This window comes from Enhydra lutris, unplaced genomic scaffold (assembly GCF_002288905.1).
Source record: "Enhydra lutris kenyoni isolate GAN:26980312 unplaced genomic scaffold, ASM228890v2 scaffoldscaffold21, whole genome shotgun sequence".
NCBI lineage: Eukaryota > Metazoa > Chordata > Mammalia > Carnivora > Mustelidae > Enhydra > Enhydra lutris.
In genome coordinates, this window is record NW_019154105.1 from 26963270 (window position 1) to 26981884 (window position 18615).

Genomic DNA, 18615 nt, shown 5'->3' on the forward strand with positions numbered 1-18615 from the left:
TCTTTATTATTGATTTCTGATTTTACTCCATCATGGGTGGGGAAGATATTTTGTATTGTATCAGTCTTTTTAAATTGACTGAGACTTGTTCTGTCACCTGACATATAGTCTATCTTAGTGAGTGGGAAAGAGGGGTTTATAGTGTCAAGGGACCTTGTAATGGAGGTGCGACCTGGGCTAAGAGGTCAGGGAAGGCCTCTTTGTGAAAGTGACCATTACATCAAGAGCTGAGAAATGGAGGTGTGTTAACTCAGTGAAGGTAGGAAGAAACAGGAATTATTTTCATTACTCTACTTGACTTCTTAGAGACTGACTTGTGAGTCTTTTTGTCTTCTTCCTCCTTCCCTCCTCTTTAAGAGTTCTTGTGTTTAGGGTGTTTATAAGCATCTGTCAAATCCGAAAGGAGAAGGTCTGTGCTTGTTGTGTGCACTGATGAAGGGGGAGGTCAAATTTTCAGTGTTTTAATGATGCATGTTTTATTGTTGGGGTTAGAAGGTGGCAGCAGGGCGAGAAAAAAGGAAGGAGGTGGAACCAATCAGATCATAAGCTGAGCCACTTCCAGCAAGGAAATTCAATTTCAGTGATTGAATCACTGACCTACCAAAATAACTAAATGCACTGTGTATTTAGGTGTTTTTTTTTTTTAAGATTTTTATTTATTTGACAGACAGAGATCACAAGTAGGCAGAGAGGCAGGCAGAGAGAGAGAGGGAAGCCCGCTCCCTGCTGAGCAGAGAGCCCAAAGCGGGGCTCGATCCCAGGACCCTGGGATCATGACCTGAGCCAAAGGCAGAGCTTTAACTCACTGAGCCACCCAGGTGCCCCTGTATTTAGGTTTTAAAGATAGTTGGACTCTCTACTTTAATGAAGAATATGAAGGTGCATGATGTTAATGCCCTAAAAGGAGATGACATATTTCTGTGTTAGACTTTCATCTCCTACCATGAAGGGCCTCTCAGGATTCTGCAGCACAAAAAAATTTACTTCTCCAGGAACCAATTTTCTAGAGTTAGACCCACTTTGGCACAGAACCAACATTAGCTATAAAATACAGCAATGCAAACTAGAATGGCAAGCCTGTTGGCTTCTTGACTCTGCAATTAAACATCAGGTCCTTAGTTTGACCAGGAATGTGACCTTTCCAAACGAAGCAGAGCTCTGGCATAACTGTAAACCTAATTTGTCTTTCTTATCAGTGAAGAAACAGGCAGAAACAAGGTCAAAGCAAGAGACCTCCTCCACTGGGAGTGTTAAAAGCTATTATTCCATAATTACTGTGACTAAGGCAACATACTCAATTGGAGTTGACAGCCACATGAGATCAGTGCAGCTGAATTTCTGTAGGTTTTTCCCACATGTTCCCAATAAAAGTATAGCATGTTTTCACAGAAAAAGCAAAAGAGGACAATGACTATTCTAATTCCAGAAAAGCCGTTGTAACATATTCTGTCAATATGAAAGAGGATGCGTTTTATTTAAGCGTGTTTTAAAATGTAGCAAAATATCACCATATTGGAGAAAGAGTTCATGCCCCACCCAAAATGAGAAGTTCAGGAGAATTAAAAAGAAGTGTACTTTGCAATTGAACTAGGCTAGCCTGGACTAGTCTAGACTCCTGTAACTCTAACCCGGTTGAAGACCATGACGTAGGTACTTATGTCTTCCCCCCTCTTTCATGGCACATGTTCCATAGTGCCTGCTGGAGAAATGTTTCTTAAGTGGCATTGAGTTGAGCTAGTTTCAGTTAATCCAAAAGTTCTCTTTTTATCACCAGAGAGCAGAATCAGGGAAGTTGTGGCAGTCTTTCTTACACAGTCACATATTCGTTCTTGAAATCCATTTTGTCATGGACTTGTTATGTCTCTCTGGGCTAGAGGTGTAGTCTCATGCCATATCTGAATATGGATATAGGCACTCCTGGAAAGAGTTTCTCTCTTTTTATTTGATTGGCTGCAGATTCACAGTCTCATGAGTGTATTAGTGGAGGTAGGTATGAGCATACAAAAATTTTTTGATGCAATTTCCCTCATTTTCCTATCAATGGCAAAGTTTCTTTTATGAGATTAAAGACCATAGTCAAAGCAGCCCTCATTCTTCACAAAGATATTTCCATCTATCATCATGAAAGGCCTCTCAGAATTCTGCAGCACCAGGGAATTTATCTTCCCAGGAGCCTAATTTAGGAGGAAACCATTTTATACTAGATCATTGAGGGTACTTTACTTTGAGATACTCAACAGTTAACAAATATTTATTGAATACTTACGGCTTGCCAGGCATTGCTATAGATGATACGATGAATAATAAAGTCATTTGCCTTATGGAGTTTGATAAGGAAGATGGTAGAAAACAAACAAGTGTATATATACTATAATGCTAAGTGGTGAAAAATCTTATGAAAAACAATGTGAATAAGATGTTAAAGAGTGACAAAATTGTCTGGGAAGACCACCATGAAGAGGTGATATTTGTATTGAAGAAAACATGCAAAGTCAATGAAAGAGTTTGGCTTCTTTGAGGAACAGTCATGAAGCTAGTGAGGCTACATTATTAGCCAAAAAAAAAAAAAAAAAAAAAAGACACAAATTTGGTGAAAAACACCAGCATACAAACTTAAGAAGCTCAAAAATCCTAAAGAAGACAAACATGAAGAAAAGCATACCTAGACACACTGTAATCAAACTGCTGATAACCAAAGACAGAAAGAAAAATCTTAAAAACCACCAGAGGAAAAAGTCCTATCACGTACAGGAGAGCAGTGACAATAATGGCAGCTAACTTCTCATCAGAAACCACGGAGACAGAAGACAAGGAACAACATCTTTAAAATCCTGAATGGAAAATAGTCTGTCAATTGCAAATTCAATATTTACTAAAAATCTCCTTCAACAAGGAAGATGAAGTAAACATGTTTTCATAAAAATAAAGGCTGAGAGAATTCTTTGCCAATAGACTCATTCATACTGTAAGCAATGCTGAAAGAAGATCTTCAGGTAGAAGGAAAATAAGACCAGTTGGATATTCACAAGCAATAAAGAAAATGAAATGGACAACATGGGTAGATAGAATTTTTATTTTTTGCTTAATTGATTTACCTCCTTAATCATTTTAAATTACAATTGATTACTTAAGGCAAAAACATGTATTTTGAGTTTAATAACAAATGTAGAAGTAAAGTATAATGCTATAATACCATAAAGGATAATAAGGATTACAAATGGAGTTTTACCCTTGTAAGATTCTTACATTGCACATTAAATGGTATCATAGTAATTCAAGGTATATTGTGAAAGTTAAGGGTGCATGTTAACATCCCTAGGGCAACCAATGGGATCAACAGAAAAAAAATACTAACATTGTAGACATCTGCACCACCATATAAATAATTGGAGCAATTGTCAATGGTCTACACAGCCTAATTTAAGGCAGAGATTGTCAGACTCATTTTTTTAAAAAGGAAAAATTATAAAGGGTTTACTTTGAATGTAAAGACTAAGATAGTTAGAAGGTAAGAGGATAGAAAAATATCATATAAACACTAAGAAAGTAGATTCGGCTACATTGGTATTGGACAAAGTAGACTTCAAGATGAGGAGGTGAAGAAAGACTTTTCATATGAGAAAAAGGCCAATCCATGAAGAAGACAAGTAAATCATAGATATGTATGCACTTAATAACAACATGAAGCAAAAGTGACAGAGGGAAAGGAGGAAATAAGCACATCATAATAGGATGTATTAACAGCTGTTTGTCAATAATTGCCAGGAGAGGCAACATCCATCCTTGCTAATAGTCATCTGAGCAGTGGTTGCTTCTCTGGGGGCAGCGGGGAGGGAGGTTACCTAGAAAAGAATATGAGGGAATTGTCTGGAGTGACAAAAATGTTCTGAACCTTGATATCTTTTATAGAAAGGTACATACATCTATCAAAACTTCTCATAGTTTGTACTTAAAATCTATGTATTTTACCATAGGTAAAATATACTCAGTATTTAAATTGAGCATAAATTTATAGAACCTAGCTCTAGATATGTTATGACTCTGATTTCTTGTTAGATACCAAAGCGGAGCTATTAAAGTGTTATTTAAATTGGGTATGTGAGTCTAAAGTTCATATTGGTGCTGGAGTTATAAATTTGAGAGTCATAATATAGAAATGGATTTAAAAAAAAAAGAAATGGGGGTGCCTGGGTGGCTCAGTGGGTTAAGCCTTGCCTTTGGCTCAGGTTATGATCTCAGGGTCCTGGGATCGAGCCCTACATCGGGCTCTCTGCTCAGCAGGGAACCTGCTTCCCCTGCTCTCTCTGCCTGCTGCTCTGCCTGCTTGTGATCTCTATCTCTATGTCAAATAAATAAATAAAACCTTTTACAAAAATAAGAAATGAGTTTTATCCACAGAACCAAATCAGATCCATCAGGTACTAAAAGTATAGAAGACGTCAAAGGACCAAGGCCTGAAGGGGCTTGCTAGCACATAGAATTTGGGGCAATAAAGGAACACCATCAAAGAACACCAGGAATTATCAACTAGTGAGAGACAAGAAAACCAGCAGGATGAAGATGTCAAATTAAGGAAGTGTTTCAAAGAGGACAGAATGATCATGTCATATTCTCTTTGGAGATACAGTAAGATAAGTGCTCCCAAGTGCCCACCCATTTCTCCATGATGGAAGTCATCGGAAGCTTCAAAAGAAAAGATATGTAAGAATGTAAGAATGCAAAGAATGAATCTTACCATCTGTGACCACATGGATGAAGCTGGAGGGTATTATGCTAGATGAAATAAGTCAGACAGGGAAAGACAAATGCCATATGATTTCACTTATATGTGGAATCTGAAAAATAAAACAAAATGAATAAACAAAAACAACACAAAGAGAAACAGATTCATAAATACAGAGAACAAACTAGTGGTTGCCAGAGGGGAGGGGGCTTGGGAGATAAGTGAAAGAGGTGAAGGGGATTATGAGCTACAAGCTTCCAGTTATGAAATAAAGAAGTCCCAGGGAAGGAAAGAACAGCATAGGAGATACAGTCAGTAATATTGTAATAACTTTGTGTGCTGATGGAGGGTAACTCTACTACAGTGGTGAGCATATCCTAGTGTTGGCCGTCGACTAATCACCATGTTGTACACATCAAACCGAAACAGTATTACATGTCAACTATGCTTCAATGAAAAATAGAATTTGGGCACCTGGGTGGCTCAGTTGGTTAAGTGACTGCCTTCGGATCAGGTCATGATCCTGGAGTCCCGGGATTGAGTCCTGCATCGGGCTCCCTGCCCTGCAGGGAGTCTGCTTCTCCCACTGACCTCTCTCCTCTCATGCTTTCTCTCTCTCAAATAAATAAATAAAATCTAAAAAAAAAATTGAAAAAAAATTTAAGAGGGGTGGTAGTATGCAGGTGTGATTGAAGTGGGCTAAGGAGAATCTATGAAGGGACAGTAAAGTAAAGACAGCTTTCTCAGAGCTGCATCACCCAGGTGAGATGGTATGACTGCTTCTTACATTTGAATGATGGGTGTGCATCCGGGACGCTGGAATCTGGAAAGAATATACAGAGAATGATGATGTTGGATGGAGGCTCAGGAACCACATCCTCCCATGATTTTTAAGAGGAGTTCTAACCAAATCCATAGAGCTGCCCCTCACGATTGGATGGGGATGCATCGTGACTTGCATTTGCTAGTACTTCAATTCCTCTTCATATTTATATATATATGTATATAAAGATTTTATTTATTTATTTGACAGACAGAGATCACAAGTAGGCAGAGACACAGGCAGAGAGAGAGGAGGGGGAGGGGAAGCAGGCTCCCCGCAGAGCAGAGAGCCTGATGCGGGACTCGAACCGAGGACCCTGGGATCATGACCCGAGCCAAAAGCAGAGGCTTTAACCCACTGAGCCACCCAGGTGCCCCTTCATATTTATATTTTAAAAACATTTGTTTAAGTTTACTTGGAGTCTTCTCCAAATAACGAGCTTTGTCCTGTTTGTGAGAGGGTGGATGACTGACGGTCATTATCGTTCTTTCTGGAACAAGCAGTCTAGCACTGACCCAATCCTCCTACCCCACAAATGTAAAATGTCTCCATTAAGCATGTTCTTTGGGAAGGATGTCACTTCTCTCCCAAGTATTCCTTCTGAACATACATATTTTCTCCCTTAGAGAAATTCTGATAGATTCATTTTTCTGTGAAGACATAATTTCAATACCATGTAACAGAAATACAAAATAGCAATGGCATAAATGAACTAAAACTTTATTTCTCTCATACAGAAACATCGGTGCTGGTATAGCAGCTTTGCTCTGCAAGATCACTGGGAGCCTAGACTCCCCTCTTCTTGACCCACCAACTGTGCAGTAGTGTTCTCATCCATACGGCACAAGCTGACTCAGTGCCATGTTTGTATTCCAGCCAGTTGGAATGGGGAAAGAGGAAGGAGGATGTGCAAGCTTTCCTCTGAAGGCCAGGACCTGGAGTGGCCCACATAACTTTATTCTCATCCCTTTGGCCAGTGCCCAGTCACAAGGATGCCTAGGTTATATGATCTTTCTTCAGAATGGCATTATGCTCAGCTGAAAAATCGCCACGGGTGATAAGAAGACGGACACTGATCTAAAACCAGCAACTGTTTGCTTTTCCTATGATGTTTAAGTTTTCTAGTGCTCTCTTAGGGGTTGGCACTTGGGCAAGTGGCTGTCCTGCCTCTTATTCCACACCTACCCTTGGGATCATCACAGGATGAGGAGGTAGGGTGACCCTACAACAAATCTCCCAATGGGTACAACATCTCCTTTCATTTGCTTCACATATTTGACTTATGCGTTAGATACAGTTTGAACAAAGGGTTACCCAGTTGTGGTGGTTAATTTTGGGACTGAGTCACAGGATGCACAGGTATGTGCTCAGTATTATTCTGAGTATATGTCTGTGAGGATATTTTTGGGTGAGATTAACATTTGTATCTGTAGACTGAGTAAAGCAGATAGATTGCCGTCCCTAATGTGAGTGGGCCTCCTGAATAGAACAAAAATATTTATCTTCTCACGTGAAAGACAGAATGCCTCTATACTATTGATTCTGGCTATCTGGATAAGCCTCGCTAATACACCAGCTTAAAAAAAAAACAAACAAACCCTGAAAACCAACTATTTAGTCTCTATGTACAACAGATGGGAGAACTGGGGCCCAGAATCATTGGTTCCCCATAAATTAGGTAGCCACTAATGTGGGACTAGACCTAGTTTCTAATAGTCATTCTAATGTTCTCTCCACAAAATGTTTCTTGTCTTTCAGGTCACATTGCAGATGAAAGACATATTTTCACTAAAAGGCAAATTCATATGCTGCTTCTCAAGTGAAGTCGATCTTAGGCTTCATATTATTTGAACCATCTCCAGAGAACTGTAAAATAAAAATTCACTTCTCATATAAAGTTTTTTCCTAGGCTAAAATGATGGGAAGATGTGGAAAACAAACATATTTTGCTATTTTAATGATCAGCCTTGGAAGAGAACAGCCTTTACAACCTGTCTGGTAGCTGAATTGGTTGAATTCCACAAGCAAATGCGAGCATCACCAAAGTGAAAACACAAGTGTTGGAACAAAGCAACACTGTAAGCATTTTGTGTTAAGCAGATGAAAATCCAGATTTGATTTGTCAAAGCTCAAAAATAAATTAACCGCTTGCTGTGGCAGAGTTTTTATAAGTAAGACCATGCCCTGTTCTCCCTTGTGTGTGGGTGGGAGAGAACTGTTAGTCTCTCTGGAGACACGGGAATAATCATAATTTCTCTGGATACCGTGACATTGTTTTCTGTTCCAAAAATTAAGTCATGTCAGCAATGGCTTTTAGGAAGGAGTTAGTGGAAACTCTGGTTTGATAATGACTGAAGTGTTCTGGGAATTTGTGCCAATTATCCTATCTCCATACTACTAAAAAACCCAACTTTTTTTTGAGATGTGATTCACGTAACATAAAATTCATTTAAAGTGCATGGTTCAATGGGGTTTAGTACATTCACAATGTTGTATAGCCATCACCACTGTCTAATTCCAGAACACCTTCATCAGCCCAAAAAGAAGCCCCTTATCTATCAAGAGTGACTCCCTATTTCCTCTTCTCTCCACTTCCTGGCAAGTACCCATCAACTTTCTGTCCATTTGGATTTGTCTACTGTGGACATTTCTCAGACATGGAATCTTAAAATATGTGGTGTTCTGTGTCTGGCTTCTTTCACTTAGCATATGATATTTTCAAGGCTCATTTACAGTGTAGCAAGTGTCAACATTTCATTCCTTTTTATGACCAAGTAATATCCGCATTATGGATATACCACATTTTATGTGCCCGTTAATCATTTGTTGGACACTTAGGTTGTTCCTACTTTTTGGCTATCGTGAATAATGCTGCTACCAATACGAGCACAAGTTTTTGTGTGATTATATGTTTTCATTCCAGTTTTCAGTTCTCTTCCCTATACCTAATAGTGTAAGTGCTGGCTCATATAGTTACTCTATTTTAATGTTTTGGGGGAATGGCTACATTGTTTTCCTGAGGATGAAGATCCACCATTTTATATTCCCATCATCAATGTAAGATGGCTCCGCTTTCTCCACATTGTAACCAACCCTCCCTCTTATCTGTCCTTGTGTTAGCTGTCTGGGCGCAGGTGAAGTTCTATGTCATGGGTTTTTGTTTTTTTTTACATATATCTTTTCTTTTAATTTTTTATTTCTTTTCAGTGTAACAGTATTCATTGTTTTTGCACCACACCCAGTGCTCCATGCAATCCGTGCCCTTCTAATACCCACCACCTGGTTCCCCCAATCTCCCACCCCCCGCCCCTTCAAAACCCTCAGATTGTTTTTCAGAGTCCATAGTCTCTCATGGTTCACCTCCCTTTCCAATTTCCCTCAACTCCCTTCTCCTCTCCATCTCCCCATGTCCTCCATGTTATTTGTTATGCTCCACAAATAAGTGAAACCATATGATAATTGACTCTTTCTGCTTGACTTATTTCTCTCAGCATAATCTCTTCCAGTCCCGTCCATGTTGCTACAAAAGTTGGGTATTCATCCTTTCTGATGGAGGCATAATACTCCATAGTGTATATGGACCACATCTTCCTTATCCATTCGTCTGTTGAAGGGCATCTTGGTTCTTTCCACAGTTTGGCGACCGTGGCCATTGCTGCTATAAACACTGGGGTACAGATGGCCCTTCTTTTCACTACATCTGTATCTTTGGGGTAAATACCCAGTAGGGCAATTGCAGGGTCATAGGGAAGCTCTATTTTTAATTTCTTGAGGAATCTCCACACTGTTCTCCAAAGTGGCTGCACCAACTTGCATTCCCACCAACAGTGTAAGAGGGTTCCCCCTTCTCCACATCCTCTCCAACACATGTTGTTTCCTGTCTTGCTAATTTTGGCCATTCTAACTGGTGTAAGGTGGTATCTCAATGTGGTTTTAATCATGTCATGGTTTTGATTTGTATTTTCCTCATGATCTAATGATGCTGAGGATTTTTTTTTTCATTTGCTTCTGGGTCATTTTCTATCTCCTTGTGAGGTGACTGCTGGAGCATTTTGCCCTTTAAACAAATGTCATTGTCTGTCTTCTTAATATTGAGTTCTTGGAGTTCTTTAAATAAGTTCCCCATCAACTATTTGTATTGCATTTATTTTCTTTCAGTGTGTAACTGGTGTTTTAAATTTTCTTAATGTCTTTCAAAGGGGAGAGCATTCTAATTTTGATGCAAGTCTATTTTATCAAAATTTTCATTATATTTTATGTTTTTGGTGTCCTGTCTATGAAATCTTCTTCTATTTCAAGGTGGTGAAAACTTTCTTAGATGTTTTCTTTCAGAGCTTTGGGGTTTTAGCTCCTGCACAGGCTTAGAATGCATTTCAAGTTCATTTCTCTGTATGTTATGTGTTAAGAGTTGAAGTCCCCCCCCCCCATATGGTATCTAATTGTTCCAACACCACCTGTTAACATTTCCTCACTGAATTTCCTTGAGAACTTAGTCAAAGTCAATCACCATAAAGGTCTATTTCTGGACTCGCTATACTGATTGTTCTGTTTTGATCTATTTGTCTAGCCTTTCACTAATGCCATACAGTCTTGGTTTCTACAGCTTTATACTTGGTTATGAAATCAACGACAGTAAGTTCTCAAGCTTTGATCTTTGCAAGATTTCTCTGGCTCTTCTATGTCTTAACATTCCTTTATACGTTTTAGAATCGGCTTATTAATTATTACAAGAAGCCTGTTGGGATTCTGATTGAGATTGCTTTTAGTCTATGGGTTGATTTGAGGAGAAATGAGATCCTAATAAAATCAGGTCTTCCAACCCATGAACATAAGACAACTCTCGTTATTTCAGTTTTTATTTGTTTAGCTTTCAAAATAGAGGCAATGCAAATTTTTCATTACATTTATTCTTAAAAATTGTAGTATTTTTGTTATTATAAATGGTATTATTTTAAATATACTTTTCATTTTTCTGTTGCTAGTATAAATACATACTTTTTTTTAAGGAAGAACATACATATGATTGATTGATTTGATTTGATTTTAATTCAATTACCCAACATATAGTAGTACATCATTAGTCTCAGCTATAGTGTTCAATAATTTATCAGTCGCATATAACACCCAGTGCTCATCACATCACATGCCCTCCTTAACACCTGTCACCCAGTTACCCCACCCCCATCCACCTCCCCTCCAGCAACCCTGAGCTTATTTCCTATAGTTAAGCATATTTGATTTTACAATCTTACTAATCACTTGATTGTTTTAACATTTTCTATATATTTATTAGGGTTTCATTTATACTCAATCATGTCTGTAGATAAAGACAGTCACTTTTTCCTTTCTTTTGAGACTTTTTGCCTTATATTTCCTTTTGTTGCTGTATTGAACTGACCAGAACTTCCAGTATGATGATGGATAGAGTATTGACATTGGATATCCTCACTTCATTCCTGATCTTATGAGGAAGAAACTCAGCCTTTCACCATTAAATATCATGTTATCTGTAGGTTTTTCATAGGCCCCCTTTGTCAGACTGAGGGTATTCTTTTCTATTTTCCTGAGAGTTTTTATCATGAAGCCATGTTGAAATTCGTCAAAAGCTTTTCTTCTATTGAAATGATCACATGATTTAACTCTTTTATCTTGTTATGTAGTAGCTTACATTTATTGATCTTTTTTTTTTGGATGTTAATTCTATCTTGCATTTCTAGTATAACCCATTTGTCATGACATATTTTCCTTTTTTATACATTGTTGGATTTTTAAAAATTTCACACCTATATTTTGAGAGATTTTTTTTTAAGATTTTATTTATTTATTTGACAGAGAGAGAGCACAAGTAGGCAGAGCAGCAGGCAGAGGGAGAGGGAGAAGCAGGCTCTCTGCTGAGGAGGGAGCCCTATGTGGGGCTCAATCCCAGGACCCTGTGATCATGACCTGAGCTGAAGGCAACCGCTTGACTGACTGAGCCATCCAGGTGCCCCTGTTTGAAGAATACTGATCTGAGTTTCCTTATGATGTCCTTGTCAGACTCTGGCTATTGGGTTATGCTGCCCACATAATGTAGGAGTATTCTCTCCTCCTCTATTTTTAGACTGTGTACAAGATTGTTATTATATCCTCCTCAAATGTTAGAATTCACCAGTATGGCAGATTTTGGGTTGGATTCTCTATAAGTGAATGCTGAGATGGAGCAGGAGGTGAAAGATATCTCTTAGTGAGGAACACCTATGCTGGGAGAGGGAGCAGTGTGGGTTCAAGGTAGAAGGGAAACTTCAGTGAATACCGAGCCAGCTTGGCCAACCTTGCAGACAGGGAAACTTGGAGCCAGTCTTGCTCCTGAGTTTTTAGGCCTAGACTTTATACCTTGCCCTGTAGGTTGCTTCAAGGAGGCCCTGACAGTGGACTGGACAGTACTCAGCAGCCTAGGTGGTCCCCACCCATCACAGCCAACTTGGAATCTGAATTCTAAACATTTTTTTCCCTAAAGATTTTACTTATTTATTTGACAGAGATCACAAGTAGGCAGAGAGGCAGGCGGGGGGGGGGGGGAAGCAGGCTCCCTGCAGCCTCCCTCCCGATGTGAGGCTCGATCCCAGGACCCTGAGCCGAAGGCAGAGGTTTAACCCACTGAGTCACTCAGGAGCTCCAAGGAATTGGAATTCTAATCTGCGTCACTCAACTCTCAGAGATGGCCTAGCATCCAACAATGTTCTGCCTCCTGTGCCGCAGTCCAGAAGGTTCTGGGCCATTTGTGGGTCTCACCTTGTTCATTTCACCTCACTCAAGGATCACAGTTCTGCACTTCCCATAGGCCAAGAAATTAATTGTTTCATGTATTGTTTTCAGTTTTATAGTTTTTTCAATAGGAGCGTTGGTTCAGGACCAATGAATCCATCATGCTGGGAAGAAAACGACCCTTAGGTAAGCTTTTGACAGCCTCTTATGTAGGCATTTACTTTCATTATCTTTTCTAGAAATGTATTTCTGACACAGCATTATCATTTTAAGTTGCATTTTTCCTTAGATGCCTAAAAACATTAAAAAATCTTGGAAACACAAAAGGCAGCAATAAACCCAAATCACAGCTCAGAATGTTTTGCTAATGTAGGTTTCTCTTCAGATGTTCCCTTCTCCTCCTGTCATCATGATAATATCCTTTAGGAAAAAATAGAATGGATCATATAAACATGTTTCAGGGCAGATTTCCAGACTCCTCAGCCAAAACAGAGGAGATCCATTTATACCCTTGTTTCACAGTTGAATTCTGCTCCTGGGCCACTTCAGCAAGAACGATCACAAATCTGAGTGGCATTACCACGTTGCCATAGTGGAGCTCTGGTGGCCTGCTCCTTCCTGCTCTTGGCATTCTTTGTACCTACATATGATGGTGGGCTGGAAAGTCAAACCTGCGAAGATTTAAGGTTCATGTTTTTCAAGAAAGAGCACTTGGGATAAAAATTGGCTGGCTATTCTCTTACACCGTACACAAAGATAAACACGAAATGGATAAAAGACCTCAATGTGAGGCAGGAATCCATCAGAATCCTAGAGGAGAACATAGGCAGTAACCTCTGATATCAGCCACAGCAACTTCTTTCAAGATATGTCTCCAAAGGCAAAGGAAACAAAAGCGAAAATGAACTTTTGGGACTTCATCAAGATCAAAAGCTTCTGCACAGCAAAGGAAACAGTCAACAAAACAAAGAGGCAACCCACGGAATGGGAAAAGATATTTGCAAATGACAGTACAGACAAAAGGTTGATATCCAGGATCTATAAAGAACTTCTCAAACTCAACACACACAAAACAGATAATCACGTCAAAAAATGGGCAGAAGATATGAACAGACACTTCTCCAATGAAGACATACAAATGGCTATCAGACACATGAAAAAATGTTATCATCACTAGCCATCAGGGAGATTCAAATCAAAAGCACATTGAGATACCACCTTACACCAGTCAGAATGGCCAACATTAACAAGACAGTAAACAAGTGTTGGAGAGGATGTGGAGAAAGGGGAACCCTCTTACACTGTTGGTGGGAATGCAAGTTGGTGCAGCCACTTTGGAGAACAGTGTGGAGATTCCTCAAGAAATTAAAAATAGAGCTTCCCTATGACCCTGCAATTGCCCTACTGGGTATTTACCCCAAAGATACAGATGTAGTGAAAAGAAGGGCTATCTGTACCCCAACGTTCATAGTAGCAATGGCCACGGTCGCCAAACTGTGGAAAGAACCAAGATACCCTTCAACGGATGAATGGATATACACAATCCATATACACTATGGAGTATTATGCCTCCATCAGAAAGGATGAATACCCAACTTTTGTAGCAACATGGACAGGACTGGAAGAGATTATGCTGAGTGAAATAAGTCAAGCAGAGAGAGTCAATTATCATATGGTTTCACTTATTTGTGGAGCATAACAAATAACATGGAGGACATGGGGAGATGAAGAGGAAAAGGGAGTTGAGGGAAATTGGAAGGGGAGGTGAACCATGAGAGACTATGGACTCTGAAAAACAATCTGAGGGTTTTGAAGGGGCAGGGGGTGGGAGGTTGGGGGAGCCAGTTGGTGGGTATTAGGGAGGGCACAGATTGCATGGAGCACTGGGTGTGGTGCAAAAACAATGAATACTGTTACGCTGAAAAGAAATAAAAAAATTTTTAAAAAATTGGCTGGCTAAAATGAAAGGAAGCAGGGGATGGTATAGACATGAGAGGAGTTTTGGACCCATTTCATTTTTATTTTTGTACATTGCTAGGTATACAGTAAGCACTCATATAGAAAACAGACACTCAGTGATTGGTGGATATGGCATTTCAATATTCAGTATAATTGGTACTTTTCCTTTCTTAGCCGTCAGCTCATTTCAGCCCAGCATTTCCCTGTGGAAGGAATCATTGCTTTATTTTGGCACTTTTGAAATAATGGCAGACATTGTGAATGCAGAAGCAATAGCAACGGAATGGAAAAGAATTATCAGCAAGTGAGATTTCTAGTGTGGGTGTTGAAAACTAATGAAATGCTGTATTATTCGGTGTTCTGCTCTAGAGAACTTTTGATATTCTTCTTCTTTAGTTAAATTTGACTCTATTCCTTATTATCATTGCAGAAACGTGAAGAATAAAAAGTTCAGAAGCCATTTGTGTTCAAGAGTGCAATTAAAAAGTCTCAGGCAAGCTTTAAAGCTCATAAATAAGAGAGCTAGCAAGAAGAAAAATTCAAGAAGCAAACACGGAGGCAAGTTATAACCTGCCAGATAGGAGAAAGGCAATAGAAAATCCGAAAGGGAAAGAAAGGAGCAGTCATGACCACTAATTAGCAAATGGAATAAGATAATTAACTGCACCCCCGCCCAAGGCTGCATTATGTGCATTATAAAAAATGCTACTTCAGTTTCAACAAAGAAATTCTAGGCAGTGACAAGGTTTTAAACTTACAAGGAGAATTGATGAATAGAAAAGAATTGCTATCAGGATATTTCAGGGAACTAAGCAATAAATGAGACCACGATACAATTAATTAAAAAAAAAAAAAGCTAGTGGACTAAAAAATTCTGCCAAAGGTAGAATATCTCACCATATTTTCATACCCTCTTTTGTGTTTTCCACAGCTATTTTGATTCTTTTATGCAGGATTGCCAGATCCCTCATAAATGTTTCTCTGGAAGACACTTGCTGGTCATTGGGTCACTCTCATTTGTCAGAATCACATCCTCAAAAAATACACAAATACATCTCTTATGGAGCTTCATTTTCTAGATTCTTCTGACTGGCCTCATGAATAGTGTGGTAGTATCTTTTTTTTTTTAATTTTTTATTTTTTCAGTGTAACAGTATTCATTATTTTTGCACCACACCCAGTGCTCCATGCAATCCGTGCCCTCTCCAATACCCACCACCTGGTTCCCCCAACCTCCCACCTCTTACCCCTTCAAAACCCTCAGATTGTTTTTCAGAGTCCATAGTCTCTCATGGTTCACCTCCCCTTCCAATTTCCCTCAACTCCCTTCTCTCTTGACTGAGGTGTGATGGTAACCTTTACCGTGAGCACTGAGACAAGACTTCAAAGCAGAGGTGTGTCTTTAGACGAAAACTGGCTAAAGAAACACCCACAATGCAAACTTGTTCCCAACAATAAGAATAGTTACCACTTCCTGAGTGCCTGTTATAGGCAGGCCCTACGCACATAGTGTCCAGCTTCCTCTTCAAAACCATCAAACCACCAAAGATGTGATTAATTAATTAATTAATTAATTTGAGAGGAAGAGAGAAAGCACGAGTTGAGGGATGAAGGGGCAGAGAGAAAGTAGAAGCAGACTCCCCACTGAGCAGGGAGCCGGATGTGGAGCTCAATGTGGGGCTCAATCCCAGGACCCCAGGATCATGACCTGAGTCAAAGGCAGATGCCCAACTGACTGAGCCACCCAGGCGCCTCAAAAGAATTCTTGAGGAATTCTCGAGTGACTGGTCCAGGGATAAATTTCTTTCCTTATTTTGGAATCCACCATACCTTCTGGGTTATAGTCTAGAGCAGTCTGCATCCTGGAACTGTGCAGGAGGTAAGGACAGAAAAATCTCTGAGGAAACCCTTCACTTTTGTACCAGCGGACCAGCAAGTAGGACCCACACAGGGCAGAGCATGGTGAAGAAATGTCCTTGCATGTTCTCTCTTTCTCATTCTCCCCATCCTACTCTGAGGCAAGCCCCCATTATGAAGCTGTACTTCTGGATGGTGGTAGAGGCTGTCCACTAAGTCACCAAGACAGCTAAACCTCAGATTTAAAATACAGACATCTAAGTCTCTGAGAGAATAACTGTTCTTTCTGACCAACAAGCCCTATGATCTTGCACTGCTGTGTCCTTGAGGCAGACTCAGTCACAGCAACTGTGTGCAGAGAGGATAAACATCCAGGTTCCAAGCTAGAGGACCGGAAAAGGACCCCTTGTGGATAGAGAGTGTGGGTGAAGAAAAGTGAACAAAGAGATGCTCTAAATCTATGCGTCAAATCCCGGACCCATCACTGAGTTGCACGTGCATGAAATTGACCTGAAGCAACCCCCACAAAGGTTTGGGAAACCAAACTACAATGTAGACCACCTCTCATGCCCCAGACCTAGGTGCTCACATAGAGGTAGACTTGAAGAGGGCAGCAAAGGCTTTGAAAACTAAACTGACATGGAAGCCACAGCATACGAAGGGGCACTGGGAGTTGTACTCTGAATCTCAACAGATTAATTGCTTGCTAAAACAGAAACATTAACATTTTCCAGAGGATTTAAACAGGGCCCAGAGGCTCAAAACAAAACATTCAAAATGTCCTGGATATTATCTCATAGTCCTCAACATACAAAGAACCAGGGACAATCTCAACTATTTTCATGGGAATATAATCAACAGATTCCAACCCCAAGATGACTCTGGTGCTGGAGATATCAGAAAAAGGCTTTAAAGCAATTATTGTATCTATACTTTTTGAAGTAAGAACAAAAACTCCTGAAATGAAGGCAATGATTAAAATTTTCAGAAAATAAGTAAGAACTATAAGACAGAATTAAAGGAATATTTGAAAGACACAAATTACTAAGACTCATAAAGAAGATATAGATAGCCTGAGTAGTTCTGTATAGATTTATGGTAATTTGTGTTTTTCAAAGAATTGATCCTTTTCATCAAACTTGTTGAATTTATAGACATAGAATTGTTTATAGCATTCTCTTGTGATTTCAAAGTCAGTGTCACTGGTATAAAGAAGATGTGGTCCATATATACTATGGAGTATTATGCCTCCATCAGAAAGGATGAATACCCAACTTTTGTATCAACATGGATGGGACTGGAAGAGATTAAGCTGAGTGAAATAAGTCAACCAGAGAGAGTCAATTATCATATGGTTTCGTTTATTTGTGGCGTATAAGGCATAACACGGAGGACATAAGGAGATGGAGAGGACAAAGGAGTTGAGGGAAATTGGAGGGGACTGTGAAATCAGAGGGAACCATGAGAGACTGTGGATTCTGAGAAACAAACTGAGGGTTTTGGAGGGGAGGAGGGTGGGGGGTTGGGTGAGCCTGGTGGTGGGTATTATAGAGGACACGTGTTGCATGGCACACTGAGTGTGGTGCATAAACAATGAACTCTGGAACACTGAAAAGAAATTTTAAGAATTTTAATAAAAAAAGAAAAAGAAAAAGAAAAAAAATGAGATTCATAGTTAAAAACCTCCTAATAAGGAAAACTTCAAGTCTAGATGACTTTACTGGTAAATTATTCCAAATATTTAAGGAAGAAATCATATCAATTCCACATGATCTCTGCTCATTCTATGAGGCCGGCATGACTTGCATACAGTACTAAGGAAGTCACAAAGAAGGAGAAAAAGGAGGAAGAGGAGGAATGAGGAAGAGGAGCCTACAGCTTAATATTCGTCATGAATACAGGCATGGAAATTCCTAAAAAACTATGAATGGTTGAAATCCAACTATAAATACAAAATATATCCCACCAAAGTGGGGTGGGAGGAATGGTTTATCTTGGAAATGCAAGGCTGGTTCAACATTCTAAAATCAATCAACATAATTCACCGTATTATATTAAAGACTAAAGAAGAAAAAGCATAAGATCATTTCAACAGATGCAAAAATGGACAAAACTCAGCATTCAACATACATTCATGTCAAAACCCAAACTGATAAAAAGTACAAAAAGAAAAAACACCCTACTTAATGAATGATTGGATGCTTTCCCTCTAAGGTTGGGAGCAAAATAAGGCGGTTTGTATTCACAATTCCTATTCAACACCATACTGCACAAAAGCAAGAAAAAGACATAAAGATATATTGACTCAAAAGAAAGAAAACTGCTTTTATTCTCAGACCACATGATTGCATACACAGAAAATTCCAAGAATTCTGCAAAAAAAGTTCCTAGAACTTTAAGTGACTTCAGCATGGTTGCAAGATACATGATCAATATATAAAATCAATTGTATTTCTCTCTCTACCACATTGAACAACTGGAAACAAAAATTCTACAAAACTATCATTTT